At 45.4% G+C, this 14,371-nt stretch overlaps 1 protein-coding gene across 1 annotated transcript in view; it reads right to left on the bottom strand.

Annotated features, from left to right (window-relative positions):
* The window catches only part of LOC146191873 (DNA damage-regulated autophagy modulator protein 1-like), a 122,210-nt gene extending 121,592 nt beyond the window's left edge, over window positions 1-618 (bottom strand). Inside the window, exon 1 of the mRNA XM_084602316.1 lies at window positions 508-618. The gene's annotated coding sequence lies outside the window, so the exon portion shown is untranslated. The remainder of the gene's footprint in view (window positions 1-507) is intronic.
* Between the last annotated feature and the right edge of the window lie 13,753 nt (window positions 619-14,371).

Genomic DNA, 14,371 nt, shown 5'->3' with positions numbered 1-14,371 from the left:
GACGTGGGTACCGCTCTGCTAGTCTGTAGAGGATATTTGATGCTTGCACACTGGAGCTGTAGCTCCGGTAGCATGGAAAGCGTAAAACACGGAGCAAGTAAGATAATAGCAGCGGCTATGGTGAGCTCCAGTCAACGAACGCAGAACTGTCAACGGCAATCAAACTGTACGCACAGAAATCCATGGGGCCACAGTGACAAGTAATACGGTCCGTGTACAGATCAAGTGGCAAAGTGAAGCAAGACAACGAAGCCCTAGCAACAACAGTAGCTTTCCTACTTCGCTACATCCCCATGCTAGCTAATCACTGAAAGCGGCCAGAGTAAGCAGCCGTTTTTTTGCGGAATTCCATGGACCTTGCAAGTAAAGATTTGTTAAGCGCAGAACGAAAAGAAACCCGTTAATCTGTAAATGGTTTTTTGCATTCATTTACATTTGACCAATGCCATTGGATTGTTGCTATGGGCTACTGCTACAGTTAGGTGAAAAGGAACAGAAACGACGTACCTTCAGAAAAAGAAATGGACTCTAGCTCGAGATGCGTAGTGGGGCGAACCGCATCCGAAGCGTCGTTCCCGGCGCCAGCAGTGACGCATGATGCAAGGCCCAGCAAACCATTCGAGGCCGAGCACGCGGGAGCAGCCGTGCGGACCGATCGCGTAGCGTGCAACGGTAAGAGGAGACGGCTGAAGCGCCGTCCTGACACAATGGGCGCCGATTACTCCACGCGGAGGCGACGGCGACCAAGGCGACACCCACGACGAAGCGCCTGCTGGAAGAGTTGTAACCGGCTTTGCTGCTGTGATGCTGGCAACTCTCGAGCAAAAGGTGGTAAGGGCAAAATGTGAGGACTTCTGAAAGAGCACCTGGACACTAACAAAGGCTATCCTTAAATCAGGAAACGTGATCAGGGTGACATTAAAACGTTTAATTAGACGGGACAATGGAAGACAGTGGGAAAGGCGACAAGCAAAAGCTTCCTCTGTTCCATGGAGGTCAGTGTAAAGACCTAGACTTTGCGATGAAGGCCACCGCGTAAAAACCTACTTTCTGTCATGGGAGGGAGCGTCGTAGCTTAGTAAGGTGTGGGTTTGGACTAGTTGGTAAAGCATAGCGAAAACAATAGCGCCTTAGATGGACACAAGAAGGAACGCGGCATGTTGTCAGACACGACATGCCAGCAGGTATGTTGTCTCTGCTGAATGCATAGTATATGAGATTCGCTTGTCATGGTTTCGCTACTACGGTGGGCAGAGCGGGCGTTGAGTGAATTAGCAGCTGCGTGAACATGCGAGGAACGTCCGTCAGAAGCGCGAAACACTGTGTATACATTGTCGCGACAGTGATTTCAAGAAGGGCGTCTACCGCACTGCATAGCTTGACAATGTTGTAACTAGTGGCAGCCACCCCATACAAATCACACGAGAGACAGTAGAGGCGTTAGAAATTGATAAGATAAGTACGGACTGTGTCAGCACGCCATCAATAGCTATCTCGCAAAACGAGATGCATTATCTGGGTCACGCGACGTGACTTTGGGTGTTTACCTTGTGTTTGTAACCCTTTCTGTGTCTATATATGCTAAACGTTCTTTCTGGTAAATTTTAGCTGTACGTTAGTTATTGTCCGCGTTCTTCCTTGTCCTCGTCTTCAGCGCTGTTGTGTTCGCCAGCGTTTTAGTTTTTTGCCCTGAGCCAGGGCACGTATTGGCGGCTGGGTAGGCTTTTAGGTCTCGCAGAGATCGCAAATACGGAAAGTATGACTGAAATGCCCTGGAGCTAATTTTAGCGACATAATTGCTCTAGCTCTGGATGAAAGCGGCACAGTTTAAGGTGAATCGGCTTAACATCGTGCGTTGAGGACTCGCAGAAGCTCAGCCTTCAAACGCAGAACTGCAGGATATTTTATGTGGTTGGGTCCCAAGCTGTAAGCTAATTTATCAAGCGCCGTTGGTAGATTCCATGGCTCCAAGTGTTCGTCAGCTTTTAAGAAAAGCGTACTCAGCAAATATAAACATATCAGCGCGTATAAAGCACAAACATGCGGCCGTAACAGCCATCGCAATACTTTTAGGTATATGGTTTAACCCTGCATGGTTTAACCCTATAGTAAAATATATGGCTGAGAATTTAGCAGAAAAAAATGTCCACACTGAAGAGGCAAACAAGGTACATAGGATGCATGACATGCACGCGACAAAGGCTGATATGCACCATTGTTTTTGCACGTCTTCCCTTACTTTGACGAGAGATCACCTTCCCTTCCAAGAAGCGATACTGGCGCTCGTCATGTTTGTCATTTGCTTGCAGGCTTTGTTATTCAGCTGCAGCATAGGCCCCTTGTGCCCATAATGTCGCAACCTATCTTAAAACAAATATGGGGGACACTAAAGATCTGCCTTTAAGGACGTGACGTGATAGCGTAGACTGCAAGCCCACATTAAAGCCCCCCTTTAACCAAAACGTTGAAGGTACCTGCGTGGCCTATGGCTAACGTGAATGCAAAGGTCCTGGCAGGCAGTTTCTGATATCACCCTTACATCTGAAGCGAGAGGCCCCAGTTGCCAGCTCCTGCCAAAAGTTCTGTCTGGCAACTCTATGTCCAGATTGTGCTCGACCGTGTCAGCTGCCGGCTACCGCATGCCAGCAACATGCTCCTGATTTTTCGTTCACAAAGTCATCACCGGCGGATGGAGGAAGGCTGCTGACACCGGCCGCCGACGCCGGATTTTTGGTGAACGGGGCCTTTAACGCTCTCATGTTAAAATTCCATACAGCGCACTAGTCGAATTCTGCGCTTTCTGCCGTTCAGGATTTAGGCGAGCTTGATCATAATGCATGGCGTGCACTACATTTCCCTGCACAATAAATGAGCAGTATATATGCATAAATTCGGGAAACTCAACTATGATGCTAACTCAATAATATTGTTAAGGTTTATTCCCAGGATACGACTCAACCTTAACCTGTGGCGTTCATGGAACGACCCTATCTTTTCCTTCTCTTTAGGACTGCCTGACATTTTCCCTTTCACAGACAAAGCCCTCTGGGCTGTCAGAGTCCCGAGAGTGGCAAAACATCCTTGCTACATACACGACTTCTGCTTTTCGTGTGGGGCGGCCTTGGCAAGATCGGCGAGACACCGCGTAATTCAAGTCATTGACCCGAGTGAGCACAGTAAATGGGCCTGTGTATGGCGACAACCCCCTTCATGAATTTCTCTTCTTGGGCTCCAAGATTACCCCGGAAGGAGACTGCAGCCATGAAATTAGGAGACGCCTGCTTCTGGGAAAGAGAGCCATGGTTAGCCTTGACCGCCTAGTAAAGAGCAGAGACATTAGTCTGCCAACCAAGATCCGTATAACTCGTGCTATGGTCTTTCCAGTTGTGATGTATGGATGCGAGAGTTGGACTGTGAAGAAGGCTGACCGCCGAAGAATTGACGCGCTTGAGTTGTGGTGCTGGCGCTGGGAACTCTTGAGAGTTCCTTGGACTGCCAGAAGATCAAATCAGTCGATATTGTCGACCATAAACCCTGACTGCTTATTGGAGGGTCAAATTCTAAAGTTAAAGCTCAGCTACTTTGGTCATCTGATGAGAAGAGAGGAGTCGCTGGAGAAAGATTTGATGTTGGGAAAGGTTGAGGGTCGCCGAAGAAGGGGTAGCAGTGAACGCGATGGTTAGATGGCATCCTCGAGGCGCTGCAGATGAAGTTATGGGATGTTAGGAAGCTAGTGAGAGACCGGAAAACGTGGCGTGACATGGTCCATAGGGTCACGAAGAGTCGGACATGACTGAACGACTGAACTGACTGACTGAGTGCGACAACATCTTCTGGGAAAAACCATGCTTGCGGATAGGCATCCAGAGGGATACTAAGTCTCCGTTAAAGTAGCATACATCTTGGTACCAACAATCGTAGCGCTGCATAGAGCGATCCTGCGAGGCCAGAGTGCCACAGTGGCGAGGGGCAGCCATGAGAGGCAGTCAGAGTCGGCGTGTTGGCGGCCACTTTTGTATGACACAGTAAAATTGGACTCCTGAAGGTGTAATGCCCCGCGGGCCAACCGACCGCAGGGGTTGCGTAGGTTCACCTGCCAGCAAAGCGAATGATGATCCATGGTGACTGTAAAGGCACGTCCGTATAAAGGTACGAGCAAAACCGCTGTACGCCGAAAACAACAGCAGGCACTCTTGCTCTCTCACGGTATAATGGGGTTAAGACTAGCTGAGAGTGCGGCTTGCGTAAGCAACAACGTGTTTCTTCCCACTATGCTGTTGTAGGAGCACAGCACCCACGCCGATGCCGCTGGCGTCAAAGTGGAGTTCAGTAGGAGCTATCGGGCTGAAATGACGCAGTATGGGCCGTGAGGTAAGAAGAGCCTTAACCTGGCGAAACGAAGAATCACATCCAGGAGTTCATTTGAAAGGAATACTTTTCTGCAAGAGGCATGTTACTGGCTAGGGTACGTCAGCAAACTTCGGGATGAAGCGCCGAAAGTAAGAGCAAAGTCCCAAGAAGCTCCTGAGTTCTTTAAAAAATTTGGGCTCTTTAACGCAGTTGACAGCTTCAATCTTCTGTGGGTCGGGTCTGACACCATCTTTGTCAACCAAATGCCCAAGCACAACGATTTGGCGTTCTCCGAAGCGGCACTTCTTAGAGTTCAACAAGAGACCGGCTTTCTCCATGCGGTTAATGACAACAGCTAAAAACTGTTATGCGCCGCTAAGGTGCTCCCGAAAATCACTACGTCGTCTAGGTAACATATCCAAATTTTCCACTTCAGTTCACGCAAAAGGTGTCCATAAATCATTCGAAGGCAGCCGGAGCGTTGCATAGGCCGAAAGACATCACATTAAATTCATATAGCCCATCTGGAGTCACGAACGCTGTCTTTGTGTTTCCGATGCATCGGGATCTGCTAGTATCCGGACCATAAATCAAAAGAGGAAAAGTAGAAAGCTGAATCGAGGCAGTCAATGACATCATCAACGCGCGGGAGCAGAGTAAACATTCTTCTTTGTGACAGTGCTGAGGCAGCGATAGTCGGACACAAAATCGCCATGTACCATCTTTCTCTTTCAAGAGAATCACAGGGGCGGCCGACGGGCTCGATGATTCCTGAATAACTCCTTGTTGAAGCACATCACGGACCTGGTCGTCAATTATCTTATGTTCTGAAGGTGAGACACGGTATGACGTCTGTTTAATCGGGTGGGCAGCCCCGGTGTTGATCATGTGATGGGTTCGGGAAGGCGGAATTGGTGGTAGCTGATCTCGAGCAAAGTCGAACACGTCCACATGCCTCAAGAGAACTTCCATGAATATCCGGCGGTCATTGATGAGTAGCGATGTGTTTATCAGGGACAGGAATTTGAAATCTGTCAGATCGGGACGTCAGTTGGATGAGCAACGCCGTCACTGAATGCGGCAATTGGCACAGAAAGGCGTTCTTCAAAGTCGGCGAGTTGCAAATCAAGCGGCAACATGGCAGGTTCGTTGGAATGATTGACAGTTCATAGCGTGACATGGCCCTCGTTCACTCGAACGCTGCGGGGCACCAGCATATTCTTTTTCGCGCCGGCAAGGGAAGCGGGTTTCACCCTAGCATCGAAGGCATTGTAAACCCCTCCCGAGGATACAACTGGGATGAAAATGGCGGAAATCGCCGGAACTACAGTATTTTCAAAAACAGAAAATGGTTAGGGAGCCCGCGGCGATTCTTCTGTGAGGGCCGATCGAAGGCTAGGGCTAATTGATATCCCGCCACTGTAAAAGTTGAGAGTTGCGCCACACCGTTGTAAGAAGTCAACACCTAGAATCGCTACATTTTGCATAACAAGTACCACCTGGAACCAACGATTCTCCCCCTACGCCACACTGTAAAAACAAAAACACCTTTTTGGGCATTTGTCGGATTCAAAACAGCCTTACACCCTGGGTCTAGGGTGTTCGTGCCATTGGAAATCACCTCTTGCATGCCAAAGGGGTGCTTTGGTTGGAGAATATGCCTTAGGGTGTTACGGGCAAGCAATATCACCTAACATGCTGGGGGTATATGGCTGCGTAACTTCGTAGCCTTTTATACACAAGCGGCGATGCTAATATAACCCAACACCTAAATAAAGCACCAAAAGTAACGCTAAAATTAAAATTACACACGAGTGCTTTCTAAAAATGAAACAGAAACTGAAACAAAATTTCACCGCCAGGAGGCTGCCGGTAGCTACGAACGCTCTTTTCAAATTTCACAATATGGTCGTTAGCATTGTGGGGTGCGTTTCGACCACGTTTCGGCGAATGCTGAATGTGCTTCTTCGATTGTGTACCCTCGTGAAATGTGTTGCATTTTCCATGCATATGTGTTACAGAAGTGTGTACGCTTGTGAAGTGCCTTCTACATGTGGTGTTTAACGCAAACGGGCATTTATCGTGTCGGCAAGTGTCCGGGCTTCTTTTTGCTTTGCTCAGGCCGAAGGACTGCTGCACCGCTTTATGTTTGAGATGTTCGAAAGAAGAAGGCATGGACAATTTTTGTTTTCTGCGTGAATGAGAGGTATATGCGCCGACTACATTGCACTCGCGCTGAAATCGCACTGGTTGGTTCGGTGCCGGTGATACGAAGGCGGACAGCGTACTTTGCGGCTGACGCAATCGTCTGTAAAGGTAAGCCTATTCTCACGCATACTGCGCTTTGTGGGAACAGTGTCCTACCGGATTGCTGCATTCTGTGTCTTTTTGTGCCGGAACGCTCCAGAATGTGCTGAAATGAAAACGTGAGACACGCGCTTGTTTTCACCTGGCTGCCAAAATGACATCGCACATGTGGTAGATGTCGCGGCGAGTTACGCAGATTTCGCGCAAGAACATCAGTCTCAACTTTCTTGAACAGAAATAATGTATGTGCTACGTTTCCTTGCATTTTGTACGCGCAGGAGGTTCACGAAACGATTTTCGTTTCTTGACAGTTTGATACTTGCGCTCAGTTCGCAACGACTTGGTTTTGTTCTACCGTTTCCGTTCGTGCGGCAAGGTCATGTTGGCGTACTACCTTAATTCTGCTAGCACTCTCGACTCCCCCCTCCCCCCTCCTCCCTTATCTCTTACACTTCGCGCTCGCTCTCCTGAAACCTCGTTCATGCTTCGTCGTCATCTTTCACTCGGAGCGCTGCCCCCCCCCCCCCCCCCCACCCCTTTTTTTTATTTACTCGGAGCATAGGCGCGCATCGTCCTGCTGCTCGGGGAGCGTCCTTCCGCAGCCCTTCTGTTTAAACTTTTTGTTCGAGGAGGCTATGTTCGTTCTCGGCGGCCGTTCAGCGCGGCACGCCTCTGCGCTCGTGCTCTCGGCATCCAAGTGCGCTGGTCGGCCGGCCTGGTTGCATATTAGTTTATTCCAAACTGCGTAAACTATATGCCGCTATCATCAGCCTATGTTAACTTCCCCGCGTCTGGATTTGCCTTTTTTAATCACAATGGGAGCATTTTTTATTTTACGGGGACCATATTTTACGGTTGCATGGAGTGTGAATTTGCATTTTTATTATGCTGCTTTTGTTATGGCGTTTACTTTCGCTCTCGAAGAATAATTTAGGTACGTATTTTATTTTCAGCAAGACTTCAATTAAGGCACTTGTACACGTGCTAAGTCAGCTGATGTGGTTCACACCATCCAGTTTTCATTATTTTTGCGGTCACATTTCAACATAACTGTTTGACCGCATTACTTGATTTTTGTAGTGTCTTTAGACTAGAATAAATGGATATTCCATACTGATGCCTCAACATTCAAGTAGAGGTCGACAGCTTGAATTCTGCGGCCAAATATTGTACCGGATGTTGCTATTACAGTTTGATTCTGACCAGATGTTTACTTTTTTTTTTGTCTTTTGCTTAAATGTACATATGAAGCGGTTATCATAGCCTTAGTCGCATATGTTTACCTTCTTTGCTCATCACAGTGCGCATATTGCAGGCAAATTTGTGACTTACTGTTATAAAAAAATTGTAATGTATGTGTTGAAAGCAGTTTACTGATTTAAAGGGCCCAGAAAACAATTTGACTTTCATATGCTAACGATGCATGTCTGTAGATTGTCTCTAAGAATTGAAGCCTACTTTTTAAAGCTGAGCGGGGACCCTTAGTTTGGAGATATATTACATATTTTATTGCCATTCAGCCGTGTGCCAAGTTGAGGGAAGGAGGATCATAATTTTTGCTTTTTTTTTTTATATATTAGACTTTAATTAATATTGCTTGCAGTTTGGCGATGAGTGGCAAAATACTGATGGTTTTTGCAGTTTTCTAACCTTAGTAAATATTTGTATTTGCTGTTTGCTAATGCCGGTTTTTTTTTTTTCAGATATGTACAAAGGCATCAATTGCCTTAGCTTTTGTACAATGATGTTTAATATTGAGTTACTTGAAACATTGAGCAAAATGAATTCTTTATGGCTACCATTCACACAAACTTGCAGTTCTTACATGACGTCAACATGCTGATCAAGAAGGACGGCAAAGAGGCAGTTGAAATTGGCCTTAGCAAGACACTTGGCTTGGTTTTGAAAGACACCATTCGTGCAAGAAAAAAGGACATTGCCCGGGTGCTCGAAGTATGTTCTAAGGAAATGCGTGAAAGGAGAAAGAAGCGTAAGTATTAAGCTGTTTCCTTCTGTTTGCTGCATGTGCTATCTAATTGGCAGTTTTTCGCTAAATGCCTACATTTTTGCCATTTTGCATTGCCTTATAGATATACTAAAAACATGGCTGAGCATCAGAAAGAATCATAAAACCATAACTAGCCTGTGCATTTCTTCATATGTAACAATTTTCGCATTAGCTAAATTTAAATTACTTATTGTTCTTCTCCATTGTAATGTTGCAGCCTTTTCGAATCTGTTCAACTAGTAGCAGAGAATTAGATGATACCTGTTTCAAATCTTCACAAGCTTTGATAATTTTTGCTGTCAGATGTTTGGCTTTCAGTTTGCGTGCCTCTACATGTTTTCAATTTTGTTTATTTGCCTTCCTAAATTAGACAATAAATTATCGCCTCAAAACTCGGCTGTCTCTTTTTACCTACAAGGAGGTACACCATTGTTGTGTTGCTTATTTCTATTGTAGATGTACAAACAGTATGCATTCTGCAACTCTTGGCAAACATTGGGAACCAGCCGGGAGCTCTGGATGTTATGTTTGTATCATTTGTAAGTTTTCTCTTTGTCATTTGAATATTCAGGAAGCCTACTTGAAACCGACATTACTAGCGAATTTTCTTTGTTTCTAAAATGGTTTACAGTCTAACTTGTAATATGTATTAGTGATTCATAATTCAAATAGAAATACTACACAAGTTTTCATCACAACTGTGAATTCTTTGCTGTGAAAGGATTATTTGCACTATAAGTACATTCAAAAGCACTTTTAAGAGACTCCTGCCATCACATGCTTACCACGTCGTATTGCATACAAGAGTCACCTGATGAAGCACTGGTAATGTCAAGATTGGTGCAGTGTGCCATTTGACTAAGCACTCTGCTGCAGTGGACCAGCAGTGCTTTATCAGATGGCTCTTGCAGGCAGCTTGGTGGGGTTTAGCATGTGCTGGAAAGGGGTCTCGCAACCTGCTCATGCATGCTAGTACCTAACACGTTCCTAATGTCTGGAATATATAATCTGAGACTGCTTCAAAAGAAATATTTGCCACATTGTCTTATCCTACAGGCTTCTGAAGGTGGGTAATGCAGTTTAATAGTTGTTTTAAAAATGCTGTAATTTGCTAGCCAAGTTTGAAATGATGTAATAATTTTAATTCTTCTGAGATTAGGTTTACCACATTGGTTGGGAGAAAATACTGCGGTGTTTCAAAGTTCATGCTGTATAAATATAATGCCTTCAACTACAGATGCTAACATTTCATGCATTAACCATGTGGCACTGTCATAGACATTCTCATTTATAGTAAACATTCTCAATAAATCCAAATTGTTATTTTTGCAGTTCAAGTTAGTCAGCCTATTTTTAGTATTCGAACCTTTAGTATTTTAAAGTGCTCAGACTGCCTGCCGCTATAACGGTTACAACTTCTTGAACACTTGAGCTTCCTGCCGCCTCTTGACGCTCACTACTGATGTTCTGGATGTCTATGCATACAATGTGCTATGCGTGGAAAATGTTTTAACATGCCATGCTTCAGTGTTGACATTTTTTAGAGCTTCTGCTGTTTGCTTGTTTGGTAATGCTCTGCTGTTGCACATGTAATTGTCGCTCAACTCAAAGCTCCAGTGTACACTTTCAATGAATAATGTGTGATGAAGTTTCAGAACTGCCACATAGAGCAGCGAGAACACTTTTTCCTTGTTACTAAACCTTAAATGTAAACACTTCAGGAAGCATTTCGATGACCTAGGGCTTGGCTGGTTCATACTTAGCACAAGAAGATGTGCAAAAATTCAGAAATGCATTATGTGTTATGTATTACATGCATTTTTTTTTTGTAGTGCCCCATCACTAAGTATGCTCTTTCCACGTTTTTTTTTTTTGTTTGGTTCTGCAGTATCTACTTGGCCAGTGCAGAGTATGCTGTAGGCCTTGTGTGAAGCCTTCAATTGAGCCAGCTGTTAACATTTTAGTAGTAAACACCGTGCTCCAGTGCTGTTTATTGTTTATTTACATTTTTAACTATCATAATAAGCATTCCAGGTCATGTGAAATTAAAAGTTCGTTGGGCAGCATAGAAGTTCTCTAACCCAGGTGCTTTTGATGAGTGTAGCCATTGTTGTTTGATAAAATAGCTTGCATAATCTAAAATTACCATGCAACAGCATGCTGCATGAATAAAAATGGGTTGACCTTATGTGCTCTCTTTTATGACTTGATCAGACTGCTGGCTTTGTGCCTCCTGAACCAACCATAATAGTATACTCTGCATCGTTAATTGTGGGATAACCACCAGTGGTTTCTGATAGGGCCCTTTTCCAGCACATTGCTGTACACTAAAGGGGCATTGGCGTATTCTAAATATGGAGTAGAAAATATGTTGAATTTGCTTTTTGCCAGGTGCAGTGCATACTTATACAGCTGCTCTGTTATGCACTTCTTTCACAATTTTATCAAGGAACAGGAAGAAAAGCCTGCCATGCCGTGCGTCGGATATACTCGGAGCAGCATCAAAGAAGCTGAAGAGCATTTTTCCTTCATTGAGCAGCGGAAGCTTCTACGAGTCATCGACTCTACTTAGGGTATTGTTCCAATAATGGGTCGATTTTGGCTGTTCAATCTGACAAATGACAAGGGGTCCGACAATTTGTGCTGCTTTATAGAGCACCTCTTTTTGGGCGTCTGCGTTTCGAAGCCAAGATGCGCTGCACGACGCTTTATTTCATCGCTTAAAGCCGAATTTTATGCAAGCGCACGCGTTGACACTGACAAAGCATAGGATTAATATTGTGTACTGCGATTATTGTTGCATACGACTAAAAGTTTTGTTGTTGTTTTTTAAGAAATTTCACCATGCTGTTGTGTTCATTGTTCAGTTCTGTTTTTGAAAAAAGTTGTATACTTTGTTGTCTGCATTTGTTGGAACTTTTTTGCTTCTTTCATTTTTTCAGGTATTTACGTACATAACATGTATGTTTTTGCCCGTCTGCTAGGCTCTAGGTGGAGAGTGGCAGTATTGTTAAATAAATGAGGTTCCATAGCGCGCATCAATGAAGAAACAGAACACAAGTGCCCCCCTGCCCCCTCCACCAGCACCCGAGCACCCACTAGCCCGAACCCTGACCCTTCTATGCCGAATAAAAGACTTCCAGTTTCCATCTGTGTGACATTTTTTTGTAACATGCTCTGTGAATTTGATGGGCCATTCGTGATGTCAAAATAATGGCATGCAGCATCTCTCTACATGCTCATTTGGCATTATAGGTGGTTAAAGGAATACCATTAAGCTTGATTGCAAATGTGTACATAGGAAAAGCATTAGGAACGTGTAGTGGCAAAAATATTTCCTAATTAGGGAATGCAGTATATGGACGTTATCCGCACTGATTTTTATCAAGGGGTGTAAGGGTGCAATGCCACTGCTTCCACCCTGCAATAGGGTGTAAAGGTGATGAAAACACCCCAGTGCATTGGCCCCATAGAAGGGTGTTATGACCAACCGACCCTATTGCAAAAACCAGTGCCACTGGGAGCCAGCGCCCCAGCGCCATACCTGATTATGGTCCCAGTATGACGCTGGATACTGGGCGCACTGGGACGCGGCATACTGGGACGCTCCGCGCTGGCGGCACTGTTCGCCCGGAAAAAAAAGGCGTGGGATAAAAATTAAAAAGTAAAAAGTAAGGAAACAAGTTAGGTACATAAAAAACCTTAAAAAAAAGTAAAAAAAAAAAACACTGCACCAAGCGTGCCTCGAACTAAGTCCCTAGGTACACATTCCAATCACTAGCTGAGCACTCTAACCACTCGGCCACGCCGAGAACTGGATGTTCTGCAAACATTTTTGCATTTTATGTCAGGACCCGCATTTATAAGGTTGGGACTTCATGTTTCGCAGCCTACAGGCCATTGCTACCGCCCTGACAATTGCAACTTCTTGATCATTTTAGCTTGCTGTCTGCTCTCACGACTTGCAACTAATGTTCTGGGTGCCTATGCGCGCTATTTTGTGCAGTGGAATGATTTTAACATGTGGAGTTTGACATCGCTGGCAAATTTACCAACGCTGGCTCTTGGGTGGTGCTCTGCTACCGTGGGCGTAATTTTCGCTGAACACGGAGCTTTAGTAGAAGCCTTCAAGAAAAAACGTGCGACCAAGCTTCAATACCGGCAAGCGCCGCAGCGATGACCCTAATTGCATGTAACTAAACCTTATTTGTATGTAAACATTGCGGGAAGCGTTGCGATGACCGAGGGCTCGGCTGCTTGATACGCAGAGTAAGAAGGAGCGCAAAAGCTTGAGAAACACGCCAAATATTATGTATTACAAGCGCTGTATGTTGTTGCTTTTTCTCTCATGGACCCATCGCTCGGTAAACTACTCTCTTCCTCGTTTTAGCTTTTCTTTCTGCTGTTGATACTGGGCCGTGGTGCAGGCTACGCTCGCCTGCGATTCAGCCCGCATTGAACATTTCTGCAGTAATCATTGTGTTAGAGTTCCCTTAAGATCAGCTGTGAAGTTGGTTATGCATGGTAGCCCACATTATTCAATTGCAGCTTTAGTAGTGCGTTAATCGTCAGTCTGTCATGAGATCGAGGCGCGGCAATCGTTGTCGCTCTCGAAACGACCTATCGAAACATGGAAACTCTAGAAAAAAGATACTGCCTTTGTTTTCTTAGAAATGCGCAACGACTTCGCAGCAAAAAGCGCTTGCTTGAACCATATTTTTCATATGCCCCCCGATGATCGATTGGAAGTACGCTGTTGCCCTGCTGGCCTCTGAGGGATGCTACTCCGGCTGACGCCGCAGGCCGCACCGGCTATACTGGGGCACTGGGACCAGTGCGGCCCAGCGCACATACAGCGCTTCTCCCAGTGCATCGCGGATGCCAGCGACACACCCAGCGTCAAAAGTCTAATCCCAGCGTTTTTCTCCCATCGCACCAGTGCAGCCAGTGTCTTCCCGTTACTGATCCAGTCAATATCGCAGACCTCCAGCGTGCCCAGCAGATCCAGTGAAAAACCAGCGCGAAAATCTTACTGGTTTCGCACTGGAGACGCTGGTTTTTGCAATAGGGGAAGCACCATCTTCGAGGGTGTACTGGCACTCTGAAGCCACTTTTTTTCAAGGGTGCATGGGTGTTAGTTATAGACATGCGAAAACACCTAATAAGGTGTTTTTGTTTTTACAGTGTAGGCTCTAGGTGGAGAGTGGCAGTATTGTTAAATAAATGAGGTTCCATAGCGCGCATCAATGAAGAAACAGAACACAAGTGCCCCCCTGCCCCCTCCACCAGCACCCGAGCACCCACTAGCCCGAACCCTGACCCTTCTATGCCGAATAAAAGACTTCCAGTTTCCATCTGTGGGACATTTTTTTGTAACATGCTCTGTGAATTTGATGGGCCATTCGTGATGTCAAAATAATGGCATGCAGCATCTCTCTACATGCTCATTTGGCATTATAGGTGGTTAAAGGAATACCATTAAGCTTGATTGCAAATGTGTACATAGGAAAAGCATTAGGAACGTGTAGTGGCAAAAATATTTCCTAATTAGGGAATGCAGTATATGGACGTTATCCGCACTGATTTTTATCAAGGGGTGTAAGGGTGCAATGCCACTGCTTCCACCCTGCAATAGGGTGTAAAGGTGATGAAAACACCCCAGTGCATTGGCCCCATAGAAGGGTGTTATGACCAACCGAAGCACCA

This window comes from Amblyomma maculatum, chromosome 4, assembly GCF_055883805.1.
Source record: "Amblyomma maculatum isolate TAMU_Amacu chromosome 4, ASM5588380v1, whole genome shotgun sequence".
Taxonomy (NCBI): domain Eukaryota; kingdom Metazoa; phylum Arthropoda; class Arachnida; order Ixodida; family Ixodidae; genus Amblyomma; species Amblyomma maculatum.
This window is presented reverse-complemented; position numbering and strand designations above follow the sequence as displayed.